This window comes from Ptychodera flava, chromosome 19 (assembly GCF_041260155.1).
Source record: "Ptychodera flava strain L36383 chromosome 19, AS_Pfla_20210202, whole genome shotgun sequence".
Classification (NCBI taxonomy): domain Eukaryota; kingdom Metazoa; phylum Hemichordata; class Enteropneusta; family Ptychoderidae; genus Ptychodera; species Ptychodera flava.
In genome coordinates this window covers 36,799,798-36,807,468 of record NC_091946.1, presented here as the reverse complement: position 1 = coordinate 36,807,468, position 7,671 = coordinate 36,799,798, and the positions used below count along the sequence as shown (strand labels likewise).

Genomic DNA, 7,671 nt, shown 5'->3' with positions numbered 1-7,671 from the left:
CAACGTCAAGTATATTGTTCACAGATATTTCTGCAGTGTCAACGTCAATGGAGAAAACATTCTAAAGCGCCAAAAGAGAAATATTCGATGATAATATAAAATGCCGGTGTGCTATACATATTGTTTGATGGTTCAACTGACTGATACGCTAACTACAGACTGCTCGGAGTGTATGTTACTCAGAACATCCAACTCTAAAAGAGACAATGAACGTGTCATTTCGACAATTTGCACATAATTTAAGATAACAGTGCTACATTCTTCATCTGTAGGTCCAATTTGCATTTCTGTATGAATTTTAAGAAGAAATCTATAATATACAAATATTTCGCTCACGAAAATACTTTCATTTTATGCCAACGAGTTTGTTCTTTTACGAAATTTTATCGACATTTCGCAAAGTATTACAATGCCTACCAATAAACTTGATGATTTCAGTTCGTAGAACAGGTTTGGTAAAGGCTTTGTACCGTTCTGTCTTGGTTCAATAGTGATATTCAGTGACTTTCCTATTTGCATATCTTCTGGAACATCTATTATGTATTCGTCTGCCAAAAAAAGATTTTACACTAATAAACAAACTTTGTTTAATGCCCAGCGTTTTTTAGGTGTATATAAACTATCATAAAAATAAAGAATGAAGAGATTGACCTGGGAAATTATTTCTGAAAGTTTATCTGAGTGTTTGAAACTCACTTTGCGAAGGGATGGCATCGACAAGCAGTGTGTACAACATGATAATAGGGTCTCTGAACATTGAACATCTCGTATAATACAATCGACGAATTCAAGATATACAACCACTTTTCATAACGTGCACCTTACCTTCTCTGCATCTTGGTGTGTATTTATACTGAAACGACACAGTTAACCATGATGCAGCAGGGTTCACATTCGTCGCACTGTAGGGTCCTTGAACGATAGGTTCGATGTTTCTGACAACTAATATCAGCTGGAAAACAATATATTAGGAGTCTTTTGCTTATATATATATATATATATATATATATTATATATATATATATATATATATATATATATATATATATATATATATATATATATATATATATATATATATATATATATATATATAATATATATATATATATATATATATTCTTCTTAATCTGGTGGTGCATTTTGAGCATACTAATAAAGCTAGTTTTTAATATTATATATCAATTTTTAGTTTGCTGTTCAATCTTCTTCAAAGAGCGACAGCTATTCTAATTTCTTTTATGATATGCAACTGTTTTGCAGATTATGAAGCATGATGAATTGCAAAGTTTGTAAATCTGTAAAATACGCTGTCAATAACGGAAACGCATTATTTCCCTATACTTGAACACTTGAATCCAAATACAGTGTTCGACATTTCTGTTGACCTATACCAAAACCAAACTGATGGTTTCTGAACAGTGGCCTCCTTACTATGGCTAAAGAAGACAGCCGTTCAATTATAGAAAAGAGGAGAAACGAAAATCTTTTAGTTGATAATCTCAAGTAATTCGAAACTCTCAAAGCAGCCACAGTCGTTGGATAATGGTTTTTTACTGCTTTACGTGCGTAGTAGGTAAAATGGTTGCATTTGTGAAAAAGGACTTATCAACATACGCAGTCAAGTATGAACTCAGACAAGCAATCAATGCACAAAATATAATAAAGATATGTGTTAATGTTAATATTAAAGTTGTATATTATCAGTTTGGATACAGTATTAGAGGACAGCAAAGCCTAACTTTATAAATAACTTGACCGTTTTGAATGCTGCAAGTATTGTTATCCTAAGTAAAGCCAGAGTATTTTATCACAGAGTATAGTAATTCTCTCAGGAGATAAGTGTGATTAATAATGATAAAGACGCCTAATTCGTTTCTGCGAGAGAAAACTTGTATCAGTCTGGTGGGATGGTGAATAAGACGATCCTTACCTCAATACTTATAGTAGATGTAAGATTTAATTTATACAAGTTATCTGTAGTTGTTATAGCACCGACCGTTTGATTGATGTTAAAATAATCTGACGGAGTGACGGAACCGATGCCTTCAAAGCGAGCTCTGGCAATGTGATAGAAACATTCTGTGTTCTTCCAACATCGGGATCCCTGGCGTTTACGATGGTAACGGTATCCCCAGAGATACCGCCCTGTCGTAAAAATGATGACAGCATTCATGAGAAATAAAAGTCAGAGTGATGAACTTCCTGTGCTTCAGGTAATTTAATTTGGATTTCTAAGGTTTTATAAATAGGCAAGTGATCAAATGGCTCACGTGTGATCTATCGATTGTTTTAGCCAACAAGTTCCCCTGTCAGTTTTAAGTTTAAAGACAACAGAAATTAACAACTTAGTACATCATTTGCATCATAATCGTGACATTCAAAATTCAAACGTCTTGAATATGACACTGTGTGAGATTCAGGTCCAAGAGCCACATTCGAATAATCGTCTATCAAATCAGCAAGTTTAAAACGAAAATGGCGGGAAGACATAAAATCGTGTCACAATGTAATGCTTCCACGGCAACACTCCTCCCCTGAACTGATAGAACAGTGACACGACGATTTCAGAATAAATACCCAGAAAATATCACACTATAATTAAGTTTTCATTTGTTGTAAAGTTCATTGGTCACAAGAACCTTAATGATTTGTTGTATCATCTATAAAGTCTTACAGGAGATTCTGAAGCGGATGGTTACGCTATGAAGATCAAAAAGAGTTCAAACGCTCAAAATTACCCCATGTTTTAAATACCTGTGTTATGGTAGCATTCAGTTCCTGTGGTAGTTCTGGGGCGTTGTCATTTGCGTCACTTATGGTGATGGTGAGAGTGACAGTCGCAGATTTCGGATCTGGTGTGACGTCATGAGCTGAAATGATCAACTCAACTGACGCTAGGGTTTCTCTGTCGAGTGGTTTGTTTACGTTTATTTGCCCAGTCAGGTGATCCAGAGAAAATAGTTCTGTTGATTAGTTACAGAATAGGTAATAGACATGGTAACAAAATTCAACTTCCTATTATAATACTATGATCCAGATATAAATGATAATAAGGTAGGGACCTAGTACTAGAAATAATATTCGTTTATCTTTTGGGCAGATTGAATCGTTACAGTTTCCTCTTTTTGTGTTTTTGACTTGCAATCTTTTCTATCTCGCAAAAATATGGAATGTCACAATTTTCAGTATCGCATTTACAATGTTTCAATATCAGATTTAATATGTTGCAGTATCAATATGAGTCAATATCGCATCTAATAGGTCATGTGATTCTCAGGTATTGAAGATGTCATTGATAAATCTGAAAGTATTCTGGGATATGTAGTGTTGTACTGAGATACTTAGTTATTATTTCCGCCGACATGTCCTTGCTCATTCAACGCACCTAATTCATCTATTTCCCGTTTTTCTGGTCTACAATAACAGAAGAATGACATGATTATGGCACAGAGCCAAGAAACATGGAGATGGAGCAATATGTCATCTTGTTTCCATAAGATAAGATAAAGAGAGACAAGTAACCCTGCTTACCATCGTCATTGCCTCCAACAATATCATAGAAGACTTCCCATTGGCATATTTGTCATCATCTGTCGCAGTGGGCGGGTTGAAAGGTTCTGTATTTACCGCAGTACCTATCAACTATGTTCATTCACGGTTGCCCAATATGAATCTGACCAAAATCTTGGAGGGAAGTTAACTTCTTCTATGTTTATTTCGATCTATTGATACCAAAGAGAAGATGAAAACTGGGTACTCCCATTCAACAATGTGATGAAAAAGATGCGCCCTCAATGTACATTATTCGATTTTGAACCACACTTCATGGCGATGTTCTTGCTGTATAAGATCAATTAAAGACAGCCTATCTCAGACTGCAAAAGTAAGAAATAATGACCTTCCGTATGCTTTATCTTTGAATACTGAAGAGTCTACTCTATTGGCGAAAGATTTCATTTGTCATCGAAAATTAATTTCTTACAAGCTCGATCGTTATTTTAGGAAAGCCATGTCTGTTCCTAACAAAAGTCCGTAAACTGTGCTGCTTTTAATCGCCACTTTTGTGCTTGAAACACACTTTTGAACCTTTGAAACAAATTTTTGAATTATATTAAACACAATATAATAATCACTTTGCATAACTGAACCTGTAAATACAAGAATTTCTACAATATATCGAATACACTTAGTTTTGATTGAAAAGTTAATCTACCATGGTGGTGCCACTTAGCGGCTCCGCTCCCGTGTCTTGACATCGGATCGATAGTAAGCAAGACCCAGATGGTTGGCTGTATAGAGTATCAGCTGTAAGAATTTGTCCTGTAGTAGAGTTTATTTCAAAATGGTTCTGGCTGCAGTTTCCACCACCTTGAAAGATACAAATTAATAAAAATGTACAAGATTTAAGCGCTTTCACATCTAGCAAACATGTTACAGACTAGGACAATGTATCCGCCAGCTAGACCATTTATCATGCCATAAGAACACAGTACATTATCAAATTCGAGTATTCACAATTACCAGTATGAGAGATTTCTCTATTCAAACACCAATAAGGTTTTCAATACTTCCGATATCACATGATGAAATAAAATAGCCATTTTGCATCAATATGTGTGTTGGTCGCAAAGGACAAATTCTTGACGCTGGAAACGTTGCTGACATATAATGTTCTGGTGCAAACGTCAACTTGAAGATAGAATGAATATCGAAATAAAATTAAGACATATCCGCATCGTTCCAGAAGGTATGCCTTTTTTCTAACAAGTTGTTGAAACTACAGTAGTGGTGATATTGCCTGAATAGTCGTGATAACACACTTTGACAAGTCGATCAAAATTATGATAGTTTGTCTTTATGATTGAAACTGCATAAAACTTAGGCGATTAGCCATCTTATGTTTGGCTTAAATCCTATTCAGACAATGACACATATCGCTTCACATACCTATGATGTCATATGTGACCATAGCGTTAATCCCAATGTCTCTATCCACTGCTGATACCATCAACACCTTGGTTTGTGGTGGAGAATCCTTTGGTAATGGCACATAATAGTTGGGATTCACAAACTCAGGTGCATTGTCATTGTAGTCTTCAACGACAAATGTAATCAATACAGGAGTCGATGTTTTCTCTGGGATTCCCCGTCTACTGCTACCACCTTTATTGTGTGAGTGTCCTCGGTTTCTCGATCGAGTGATTGTGCAGTTTGAATGGATCCAGAAATTTTTCATGTCATTGAGATGGACAAGGAGAAATAAGAAACATATAAAGGGTTAGCTTTGGTAACTGTGCTATATTGGTTATATTCCATGTGTTTACATCTATTATATGTTTACATCTATTTTATATATATATATATATATATATATATATATATATTTATATATATATATATTTGGTAAAGATATTTTTCAGATATACTGCCGTTCAACATTTTTCAATATTTTCAACGCATGTGCATAATATGTAAAATCACGGAAAAATCATTACCCTGTGCCCTTTTCAATGTCTCTTAAATACAGCCGCTGTGGCGGACAACACTCTTAACGATCATCGACCAGCTGATCTCAATGCAAAACTGCTAATACCGAGCTCCTTCAAAATTAGAGCAACTGGTATTTCAGTTACTATAGAGATTTTAAAGACGGAATTCAACAACTCTCGCCTGGTGTAAGTCCAGACTCATCCGCAACACATATTCCTTCACTTCATGGGCAAACCGCTATCGTTTAATGCCGAAGATCTATTAAATACGAATGTGATACACTACAGGGTGTCCCCTGCTGAAAATGCCTGTCTCTGTCTCATGACTGTGTAACAAAGAACCCATCAATTGTGTTATTCCATTTCTTGATATTCGTACTCACCATTGACATAAAACATGCCGTTTGAATCCTCTTCAAGCTGAAATGTGATTTCGGCATTCTTGCCTTTGTCTTCATCATTAGCTGCGACATATGATACCTATGATAAAATAGCGAAGTATGATACAATTTACACATGTTAAAACAGACTGAATGTCACTTATCAATGTGTAGTACAATATATGCAGTGAAATCTAATGTATGCGTGTACTTACCTCAATCCCCGTCCCTGTATTTTCATTCAATGTCACGATCGTTGATTCTGCTGTAATAAGTGGTGCGTTGTCATTTTCATCCAACACTAGAACGTTGAAGGCGACCGTAGCATTGAGGGATGGGAAGCCTTTGTCCTTGGCCTTCAAGAAAATATGTAAAATGGTGTGTTAGAGTTGTGTAGGTGAAATATTTCAATCACACACACACACACACACACACACACACACACACACACACACACACACACACACACACACACACACCCACGCACGCACGCACGCACGCACGCACGCACGCACGCACGCACGCACGCACACACCACACACACACACACACACACACACACACACACACACACACAACACACACACAACACACATACATACATACATACATACATACATACATACATACATACATACATACATACATACATACATACATACTTAAATACATACATACATACATACATACATACATACATACATACATACATACATACATACATACATACATACATACATACATACATACATACATACATACATACATACATACATACATACATACATACATACATACATACATACATACATACATACATACATACATATACATACATACATACATACATACATACATACATACATACATACATACATACATACATACATACATACATACATACATACATACATACATACATACATACATACATACATACATACATACATACATACATACATACTAAATACATACATACATACATACATACATACATACATACATACATACATACATACATACATACATACATACATACATACATACATACATACATACATACATACATACATACATACATACATACATACATACATACATACATACATACATACATACATACATACATACATACATACATACATACATACATACATACATACATACATACATACATACATACATACATACATACATACATACATACATACATACATACATACATACATACATACATACATACATACATACATACATACATACATACATACATACATACATAAATACATACATACATACATACATACATACATACATACATACATACATACATACATACATACATACAAACATACATACATACACACACACACACACACACACAACACACACACACACACACACACACACACACACATACATACATACATACATACATACATACATACATACATACATACATACATACATACATACATACATACATACATACATACATACATACATACATACATACATACATACATACATACATACATACATACATACATACATACATACACATACATACAATGCACGATGCAAGCATGCATACGTGATTGTGTGAGCGTTTCTGTGAAAAAGATGCTTTCAAAAATACAATAATTCACGGAATTTATGACAAAGCTGTCGTTTTATGAACTAGCTCATTGCTGGATGGTAAAGCTAAATTTGTGTTCGACCAATAATGCATCAAGACTGGTGGTAAATAAATGATTAATGCCAAACTGAAAGTGCGCAACGTGATTTTTATTTACCAT

At 34.7% G+C, this 7,671-nt stretch overlaps 2 long non-coding RNA genes across 2 annotated transcripts; both read right to left on the bottom strand.

Annotated features, from left to right (window-relative positions):
• Positions 1–831: 831 nt before the first annotated feature.
• LOC139118304 (uncharacterized) lies at positions 832–3,573 on the bottom strand. Its single transcript, XR_011548673.1, has 4 exons — positions 3,535–3,573; positions 2,758–2,966; positions 1,934–2,148; positions 832–952 (listed from the first exon to the last, which is right to left on the bottom strand). It is a non-coding gene; the product is annotated as an uncharacterized lncRNA (long non-coding RNA).
• Positions 3,574–3,649: 76 nt separating this feature from the next.
• On the bottom strand, positions 3,650–5,228 carry LOC139119439 (uncharacterized). Its single transcript, XR_011548930.1, has 3 exons — positions 4,951–5,228; positions 4,217–4,371; positions 3,650–3,725 (listed from the first exon to the last, which is right to left on the bottom strand). It is a non-coding gene; the product is annotated as an uncharacterized lncRNA (long non-coding RNA).
• Positions 5,229–7,671: the final 2,443 nt, after the last annotated feature.